Source organism: Gossypium hirsutum, chromosome D06, assembly GCF_007990345.1.
Source record: "Gossypium hirsutum isolate 1008001.06 chromosome D06, Gossypium_hirsutum_v2.1, whole genome shotgun sequence".
NCBI lineage: Eukaryota > Viridiplantae > Streptophyta > Magnoliopsida > Malvales > Malvaceae > Gossypium > Gossypium hirsutum.
This window is the reverse complement of record NC_053442.1, coordinates 16025792-16037053: the sequence shown is the minus strand read 5'-3', so window position 1 is coordinate 16037053 and position 11262 is coordinate 16025792.

Genomic DNA, 11262 nt, shown 5'->3' with positions numbered 1-11262 from the left:
TAATTCATTTCCATCTCAAAACTTATCACAAATTGATCTATATCACTTCAACAGAAACTAACCATTTGTACCATACCATTCACACATTAGAAGAACCAAACTATCATAATGTAACCATCATCAAAATGGCACCAAACAACCAACTTATAAATACCAAAATCAATGACTAACCATTGAAACAAACATCAAACACAAGTCCACTTATACATGCTATTATAACCTTTGTTAAAACATTAAAAACTGCCGATATAATCGCTGGATAATGTGATAGATCTCTGATGAGCTTCCAAACCGGTCGAGCTTCCGACAATCTAAAAATTAAAGGAAAAAAATAACTATGTAAACAATAAATGCTTAGTAAGTTCGTATAAATTTTAAACATAAAATTTCATTTCAATAATGAACTTTATAAGGTAAACATAAACCTATACCAATGCCACAAGATTTATCAAACCATAATCATCAATTCACAAATGAGTAAGATTTATCAAACCACATATATTTATCATTCCTAACATAGTAAGATTTTATAAGACATTTTACACAATCATTAACCCTTTTCATAAGACTTTGAAACCTTCCATTTACTTACTTTCCATTCCATTTACTTACTTTAGATTAAATGACATTATCAACTCACAAATTAGTGTATTTATCCACAACCTAGATAAATTCATCCATAATTTAAGTAAATTTCTCACATATAAGTAAACCCTTTAACTCATTAATCCATTTACATTATCACATTATATCTCAATTATGAACTTACCATTTTATTACATTTCCTTACTTGTATCATATGCATAACACAAGACATAAGCATAAACATCGACCAATTACATAAGCTTTACACAAGCCTATATATCATCGTCAATACACAAGTTAGTGCATATACTCATAGTTCACTCGAAATATCGTAAGGCAAGTCATATACATGAATAACATCACTTGAAATCATCAATTTCATGAACATAAACATATTTTCATTGAACATTACATTTTTATTCCTTTCCATAGATTCATGACATATGTCTTTTGAATATTTACCGATCCTTTCCTTTTCATACCCGTTGAATCAAATGAAATAACATTGAATAATGGAAATAATATCTTCAGTACAATTTACCTGATACAATACATTGGCATGAAAACAGCCAGGCTCAAAGCCTAATATAACATACTGGCACAAAGCCTGATATAATACATCGACACGAAGCCTGCTAGGCACAAAGCGTGATATAATGCATTGGCACAAAGCCTTCTAGGCACAAAGCCTAATATAGTATATCGACACAAAGCCTGCTAGGTACAGAGCCCGATATTATACACCGACACAAAGCCTGTTAGGCACAAAGCGTAATATAATACACTGACACAAAGCCTGCTAGGCACAGAACCCAAATATCACCGGCACAAAGCCTGCTAGGCACGTAGCCTAAACAACGTTATGTTTTTATTTATTAAAACATAGCTAAATGACATTCAAGATTTAAATAATAATTAAATAGTATGAAATATTCAATATAATTAATAATAATCGTATAACAAACTTACCTAGGTAAATTGCAGAAATCTCAAAGTATAGAGGTTATTTAGTAATTTTCTTTTCTCGATTTTTCACTCGTTCTTAATCTAAATTAATAATTTCATTCAATTTATTAATTTAAATAGTAAAACGATTTATTTTATGCAATTTATTCATTTTTGAAATTTTTACAAAATTACCCCTAACATTTTACTTTTATTTAATTTAGTCCTTGAGCCTAAAACATGCAAATTAACCATTTTTAATGCAAACACATGACAACCAAATATTCATGGCATCCAATACAGCCCATTTTTGCAACAATTTCATATCAAATTCTTGTATTTTTACTATTTTAATAATTTAGTCCCTAATCGATAAATTCACCAAAAATCACTTAATAAAATACTTTTAAATAAAAAATAATATCTCAAATTCATCATTTAACATCTAAAATCACAAGTTTAATCAATGGAAACATTCAAAATCTTTAACATTTTCAAAATCGAAAGTACGGGCTAGCTGGACCTAGTTGCAACGATTTCAAAAACATAAAAATTACAAGAAATAGATGAGCATTAAGCTCACATGCACAGAGATGAAAGAACCGAAGCTTGAAGCTCTCTCAAATGGTGAATTCGGCCAAGGTTGAAGAAAATGAATAGGAATTGAATTAAAATTTCAATTTGTTTTACCTAATTTCAAACTATTTACAATTTTTCCATTAAATTACTTAATATTTTTATCTTTTTCTTTACTAATGTAGTCCCACCACACTAATTAAGGCTTAATTATCACATAGGTCCTTTATCAATTAATAATTAAGCCATTTGGTCACTAAATGCATTAACTAACAAAATTTACACCTTTTACAATGTAGTCCTTTTTCTTTAATTAACCATTTAAACGTTAAAATTTCTTAACAAAACTTTAATACTACCTTAATGACACTCTTTAAATATTTATAAAAATATTTACGGCTCAATTTATAGAAACGAGGTCCCGATACCTCATTTTCTAAAACCACTTGACCTTAGGGTCATACCACTCAAACTTAATAAATCGCTTAAATAAGATAATTTATCAAATAAAAAACCTTTTTAAAATCACATTTGACTTGTAAATATTTAATAATTATATTTACGAACTTACTCGTCGAATTTGATGGCCCCAAAATCACTCTTTCTGACACCACTGGAAATATGTTGCTACAGGTAAAATCCCTCTGCTTATGGGTGATATTATGTGTACTCATATTGCGCGTTTGGGTCATAATGTAATACCCCAAAAATTTTTACAGTAAGATATTATATTTGATATAGTAAGGAAATAAAGTGACAAAGAGGAGAATTTTGAGTTATGACAACATTGGGAAGTATATTATGACATATTAATTAAAGAAAGGATTAAATTACAAAAGTGAGAAAAGTTTTGTTATCCAAGAGTAAATACTCAAAATTTGAGGGGTTAAAGTGTAAATATGAAAAATTTAAAGGACCAATAGTGTAAATATTTTAAGGGTGGAATAATCTAGAAACTAAGGAAAATGGATGAATTGGGACCAAATTGAATAAATGAAGAATTATGAGGGACTAAATTATAATTTTACCAAATTAAGTGATGACTCAAGGATGGAATTTTAAAAGATCTAAAGGGCAAAATGGTCAATTATAAGAAAGAGAAATCTAGAAAATAATGATGATTTTGGAGATATTTTAGATCAAATAAATAAATAAATATTAGTTTATTAATAATTTAATTTGATTTTTAAATGACATTTTATCATTTTATTATTATTTTATTTAGTATATATATGTGGAAGAAAAGATGAAGAATCATCTTCCTTTCCCATGCATTTCACGTTAGAAAAGAAGAGAAGAAAGCAAGTTTTGCTTTCTTTATAATTTGGTCCTTCCACAAAAAAATTTACCATTTTCACCTAGAAATCAAAAGAATTTCCATAGCTACCTAGAGAGAAAATGTTAAGGATACTATGGGGAGCTAGAATATCAAGTTAGATTCGAGAAATAGAAGCTGGAGAAGAGAGAAAATCAAGTTAAAGATTGAAATCAATAGAGCAAGGTAAGAACATCAAGATTTTAATATATTTTTAAGTTTGATATGATTGAAAAAGTATGAAATTGATGTTACTGTAGGGTTTTATTATATAAGGTTCTATGTTCTTGATATGTTAGTGAAGGGAAACAAGAGGAATTGATAGAAAATGTTGTAGAGAAAGGAAAGGAGGGTATTATAAATTTGATTATCAACATCTTGCACTAAAATAGTTTTGGACAGCAGCTGTAGGTTAAATTTGAAAAATCACCATAAATCGTGGAAATTTAATTAGAGGATGAAAAAAATATGGAATTAAATATTATTGAGTCTAGTTTCTCATAGAAGAAACGGTGTTAGATAAGGTCAGAATGAATTCGGGTTCCTCTATTCTAACTTGGAAAAATCATTAAAAATTATATAAAAATAATTATGGGTTATAATTTATATATTTAAAATCCTTAATGAGTCTATTTTCAATTTAAACAAATGGGGACATCATTCAAATTCTATACAAAGATATAATTAATTTTTAGTGAGGAGGGGTCAAAATTGTCGAACAGTGAAATAGGGGAACTTTAAAGAATAAATCGTATTTATTGTCTAAACCAAAAATTCTAAAAATTTTATGGTAAAAATATATGGGAGTATAGTTTTAGGGAAAATTAACGGATCTTAATTTGGAGCTCTGTATCTTGAGATATAAATAAATTAGTGACTCAGACGCAGACAGATAACTTGAATTTACATACAGGAAAATAGTGATAGTATAAATAATGTTGTTTCAATGTGTTATACACATTAAGGATGTGGAATGGAGAGGATGATGAGGAAAATTGGGAAATATATGAATGATTTGTGTTGGTCATATGCTTGATTATAATTGATAAACGATGAAATAGAAATAATGCTTATATTTGTGCATTATTAGTCATGGTTTAAGCTCATGTGTGAAAATAAAGTTTCATAGTCTATGTGTATGGTATATTCGGTAGATGATTCGACATGAAATAATGTCATGAATGGTTTATGAATTAACACATGTTGGTAAGCGTGATACATGAATAAATGTTATGCTCATCCATGCTTATAATGCTTATGCTATATGTGTATTTGGCTAACATATTTGGTATATATGCTTAGGCTTTGGCCAAGTAGTGGTTGGATTATGCCACGTTAAATTTATAAGTTATGCATTGAAATGGTAAGTGCCTAATTGGAAATATGCTTGTGATCATGAAAAGGGTGGTAAGGTTTAAATTATGTAATCTCTAGTGAAATGGTTTATCATATGGTTAGTTCCAAAAAGAGTTATGTTTAAATACACTAACTTGCGACTATGGTTGAATGATATGTTTATATCTTGTGTGATGTGCATAGGAAATGAGTGTGGAAAGATAATGAAATAGTAAGTTCATATGGCTGAAATTTAATGATTAAATGTTAATTTCATGAATTATATAATGTATGATGAGATATATTTGTTAATGATTTGAGAATAAAATAACAATGCGAAAATCGAATAAATGATCAAACTGAGCGGAACGTCAGATTTGAGTACTTCTGATCAGTGACAAGTGATAAGTGGTAGCTTTAGCTACACTTATCTGATCAGTGACTAGTGACAAGTGACAAGTGATAAGTGATAGCTTTAGCTACACTTATCTGATCAGTGACAAGTGACAAGCGATGAGTGGTAGCTTTAGCTACACTTATCTGATCAGTGACAAGTGACAAGTGATGAGTGGTAGCTTTAGCTACACTTATCTGATCAGGGACAAGTGACAAGTGATAAATGTGATCCGTGTAAGACCATGGCAGGGCTATGGCTTCGGAAAGTGCTAAGTGATCATATGCAAGACCATAGTTATACTATGGCAAAGTGGAAGTTAAGTACTCAATTTTCCATAACCGTTCCCTAATTTGATTAAGGATGGTAAGTGACAAATGGGTCCAAAAGAATTATAGTAAATGGATAAGTGGTAGTGAATTTATACCAGGATGATGAGTTGAGTTGATGTTGTTATTTAAGCTAAAGTGATATTTTCATTGCAAACTTGAGAATTTCATAAATGTGTTAATGAATGGTATAATAAATAAACGTTGAGTTAAATGATAAATACGTATTAGTATTGAACTTAATGATTTGAATTGTGAACATGAGAAATTTTTGAATTGAATGAAATGGAAATGAAGTATTGAATTATTAAGACTTATGAATTGCATGAATATGTATCAGGTCTCGTAGGTCCTATTTATTATGATTATAATATTTTGAGGATATATTATGAAGAATTATAAAATCATGTTAATAATTTGAAAGTTTTAATTTAGATGAAGTTTTATAACTCGGTTAAATACGTTTACAAGTGTATGTCTCTGGTAATGCCTCGTGCCCTATTCTGGTGTCGAATACGGGTAAGGGGTGTTACATATAGCAGTATTTCTACTTCTCGTAAATTGTTGCATATAACAAATGTGTTACATGTACCCACGATTTAGAAAAATTTGCTTTCAGTTTCTCAATTTGCTCAGGATAATAATGTATTTTTTGAGTTTCATTATCTTGTAAAAGATATATAGACCTAGGAAATTTTGCTTCAAGGCCACACACATGATGGATTATATTGAGTTTTTTCGATGTTGTCTTCCATCACTATGAGATCTTCAATGAGCTAAAATGTCTCTTCACAATACAGAGTTGGGCACTAGTTCTTCTTTGCCTCCTAAGTACAAATTGTTTGAATTATGGCATCGTTGACTTGGACACCCGTCGTCGAATATTGTTAGTTCGATTTTAAAAACATTTAATGTTGTCGATACTAATAAATTGCAGCATGTGTGTTCTGTTTGTCAACAAGAGAAGTCACACAAGTTACCATTTCCGGCTTCTACCATCATGTATCATCATCCATTTGATTTAGTTGTTTCTTATCTATGAGGACCTACTGTTTTTAATTATGGGACTGGTTGGTATTATATTTCATTTGTTGATGTTTTTAGCCAGTTTACTGGTTATTTCTTATTCAAATGATGTTTCAAGCTATTGATTGTTTTGTTCGTTTCCAAAAATTGGTTAAAGGTCAGTTTGGCAAAGATATAAAGCAATTTAGAGTGATTAGGATTGTGAATTTCACTATTTTACTTTCTTGTTGGCTCAACATGGAATTTCTCCATCGTGTTTTGTGCTAATACACATTTGAGCAAAATGGGATTGTTGAAAGAAAGCACCGCCACATAGTGGAAGTTGGACTCACATTACTAGATTAAGCCTATTTGCCAATGAAGTATTAGGGATATGCTTTTTCATGTGCTATTCATTTGATAAATCCGGTTCTTCAAAATTAGTCTCCGTATTTAGTTCTTTATGGTACTCCTCCGGCATATGACCATCTTCGTGTTTTTGGGTGTTGTTGCTATCTGTAAATCTGACCATTTAATTAACATAAGTTGCAGTTTCTGTCCCAACCATGTATCTTTCTTGGCTGCAACTCTCACCATAAAGGTTATCAATGTCTTTCTCCGGATGGATGGATGTTTATTTCTTAATATGTGGTGTTCGATGAGGATCGCTTCTTGTTTGCTTCTCCGCGCTCATCATCTAAGACTCCAGCATCAGATCGGGTTACCAACCCATCATCCACTCCTCTCCTTTAAGTCCACCATTTCTACCACCCTCCGATGCCGCTTCTTTGACTCCCACGCCAATTTTCTCCTCCAACCCTATTTCAAGTATGTCTGATCCGGCCTTGACTCTCGATACTGACATTGCTAGTCCATGTGGTAGCTCTGGCCCTATCTCTCCTCTACCAGAAGTTCTCATTCCTATTGATCCTCCTCCGTTTTAGTCAGTTAACACTCATTCAATGATCACTCGATCGAAAGCCGGTATTTTTAAACCAAAGGTGCTAACAGTTGAACTTGTCGATCATGAACATCGTAATATTGATGAAGCCTTTGTGAGTGTTAAGTAAAGGAAGGCCGCTCAAGATGAGTATAATGCTTTGCTTCATAGCAACACTTAGACTTTAGTTCCTTTACCACCAGGTCAGAAGGCAATTGGTTGCAAGTTGCTCTTTAAGATAAAACGGAATCCTGATGGAACAATAGCTCGCTAGAAAAGTAGATTGGTTGGTAAGGGATGTTCTCAAGTTTCTGGGTGTGATTTTTGTGAGACATTCAGTTCAGTGGTCAAACCCGCTACAATTCACACCATTTTATCTATTATTGTTTCTAAATAGTAGTCATTGCAACAAGTTGATTTTAATAATGCTTTCCTTAATGGTGATTTGACTAAAGAGGTGTACATGCAACAACCTCCCGGTTATGTTCAAACAGATAAGAATGGGCAACCTCTTGTATGTCAGTTGAACAAAGCGTTGTATGGACTGAGCCAAGCTTCAAGGGCCTGGTTCAATGAGTTAAAGGCTTTCCTTGTTTCTATTGGTTTTGTGCTTTCTAAGTCCGACGCCTTTTTATTCATTTGTATCACTAATAATTTTCAGATATATGTCTTAGTTTATGTAGATGACATCATTATTACATATGAATCTAGTTTCGAGATTGATACATTTGTTCACTAACTTCACACTGAGTTTTCACTCAAAGACATGGGCTTTCTTCACTATTTCTTGGGTATTGAGGTGACTCATTTCCCAACCGGTGGCCTTCATCATTATCAAAGGAAAAACATCCTTGTCTTATTAGAACGTTGTCATATGGACAAGGTTAAAGGAGTACCTACACCCACGGTTAGTTCTTGTTCTTTATCCAAACACATTGGAACCCCTGTTATTGATCCACGTAAATATCGGAGTATTACCGGAGCATTACAGTATGTGGTTCTTACTTGATTGAATAGTGCCTATGTTGTTAATCAAATATGTCAATTCATGCATGCTTCAACTGATGAATATTTTGTTTCCATCAAGCGCATCTTACGCTACCTCTATGCTACTATTGACTATGGGTTATAGATTCGACCTTTCGAGAGATTGTCTTTAGTTGGGTATGCTAATGCAATTTGGGGTTTGGATTTTGATTATCGTCGATATACCACTGGGTATTTTGTGTACTTTGGTGGGAATCCCGTCTCATGGTGCTCCAAAAAAGAATAGGTTGTTTCTCAATCGACGACTGAAGCAGAGTATCGAGGTCTAGCTGCTGCAGCTACTGACATCACATAACTTGAATTGTTACTACTAAAACTTTAGTTTTTTTTTCTGATGATCAATCTACTATTTGGTGTGATAATTCCAGTGCAGCGGTTGTTACGGCCAATCCCATTTTTCACTCTAAATTCAAGCATGTTTAACTTGATCTTTTCTTTCTTCGTGAAAAGGTTGTCGATGGGTCGTTGGTTGTTTGTGAAGTACCCGCGTGTGATTAGATTGTCAATATTCTCACCAACCTTTGTCTACTTCTAATTTTTATCAATTTTGAGAAAAACTTTAGATCTCGATGTATTATTAGATGGGTGAATATTAGAGTGTTGTAACAGATTCAGTTAATTAGTTAGTAGCAGTTTACTCTCACTTGTATGTGTATAAATTCTCCTCTCAAGTTTTCAAATAATTAAGCTTTCTTCTCAAGGTTTATTCATAGTAAACAATGTATTCATTCTTACTTTGTTGAGTTTCTTTCATCATCCTTAAAAATATGTTTTTTCCCAAAATTTGTATGGGTATCGTCTATGTAACACCCCTAACCTGTATCCGTCGCCAAAATAAGGTTACGAAGCATTACCGAAATTTACAGATCAAGTAAGCAAATATTTCATATCATACAATATTCATATCAGAACTCAATCATAATGTCCCTTATAAAAGCCCTCGAGGCCTAAAATACATATTAGAAAGAGGTCGGGATTAAATCGAGTACTCAAATTTTTTTTTGAAAAACATCAAAAAAAATTTTCCAAGGTGCAGGGGACACACGGCCTTATGGCCAGGCCGCGTGGGCATTCGAAATAGGGACACATGATTGTGTCCCTGTCCATGTCCAAACTTGTGAGCTTACTGACTTGGGTCACACGCCCAAGCCACATGCCCGTGTGCTAGGCCGTGTGAGCATACTGACTTGCATTAAATAGGTACAGGGGTCACACGGCCAAGCCACACGCTTGTGTGCTAGGCTGTGTGCTAGGCCGTGTACTAGGCCGATGGATAGTGTGATGTTGCTCTGACCAGCTTCCAACCTTAATGAGCTTTCGAGTTGCTATAAAATAGAGAAAATGAAACAGAGTAAGCATTTAATGCTTAATAAGTTCGTATAACATAGAAATTAACTTACTATTTAATCACATTAAAGGTAAGTATTCAAGGCATATTCAAATCAAATTGGCCAAAAGCCCTAACACATATCACCATCAACCATGTTAGTCATGTATTTCATAGAAATATCAAGAAACATGTATGAGCTCATCATTAATCACATTTTCATACACATGTACTTTCCACATCAAGTGTCCATGTAATAAATACAAGTCGTATCCATATTTTTCAAGTATATACTGATAACAGTTTGTATCAGATTTACATTTTTTTATAACAAAACATTACCCATTGAATCATTCATAATATCGATGGATACATGGGTAGTACACAGAAAGTGTTCAAATTTGAAATCCGTCAATTCATATACATGCATGTTTATACAAGCATGTAAACGAGAAGCTCTTCCGAGTCATCTAACGGGAAGCTCATGAGAGTCGTAATCGGGAAGCTCATGTGAGTCAATATTGGGAAGCACTAGAGAGCCATTAATCAAGAAGCTCATGAGAGAGCCTTTTTATCGGGAAGCTTTGGAGAGCCATTAATCGGGATGCTCATAAGAGCTAAATAACGGAACACTCTTGTGAGCTGAGGTGTGTTTGCAACACATGTAGGACCAAAACTAATCGGGAACCCTTAATAATAATGTCATTTGTATCCATCACATTTCTTAAGTTCAAACGGGACTTAGCACTTGTCAAACGTTATCGGATATGTGATCCATACTTATACATGAAAATTTCATACATTTCACATACATAACATTCAATTTAAACATATAAATATACAATTTAATTACACAAACTTACCTCAACAATGTTCGTGAATACAAAGGCTACTAATTTGATATTTTCTCTTTTCCTTGATCTAACTCCGTATTTGGTCTATCCGGATCTATACAAAGGAATTTAGCTCAATTTGATAAAATTCACATTCAATTCAGTCCAATATACTTTTTGGTAAAATTACTATTTTTCCCCTATACTTTTAATTAATTATGATTTCGTCCCTAGGCTCGGAAAATGAAATTCACACAATTTAATCCTTATTCCAAGCCTAGCCGATTTTCATGTATCACAATAGCAGCCCATGTATTTCATAAAATTTAGAATTTTTCCATGAATTTTTCATCTTTTCAATTTAGTTCCTAAATCATAATTTCATCAAAATTCACTTTAAAAAAGTTGTTTATCTATCAACAACCTTTCATTTTCTGCCATAAAACTTCATAATTCATACATACTCATCCAAGACAAAACTTTGATACTTTAATCCCCGAGATAGCTAAATTAAGCTATTACGATCTCGAAAACATAAAAATTATTAAAAACGAGACAAGAATTCATATCTAATTAAGCCAAAATAGCTTGCTTGAACTCAACACTCATAACTAGGTTTTTCATAACTTTA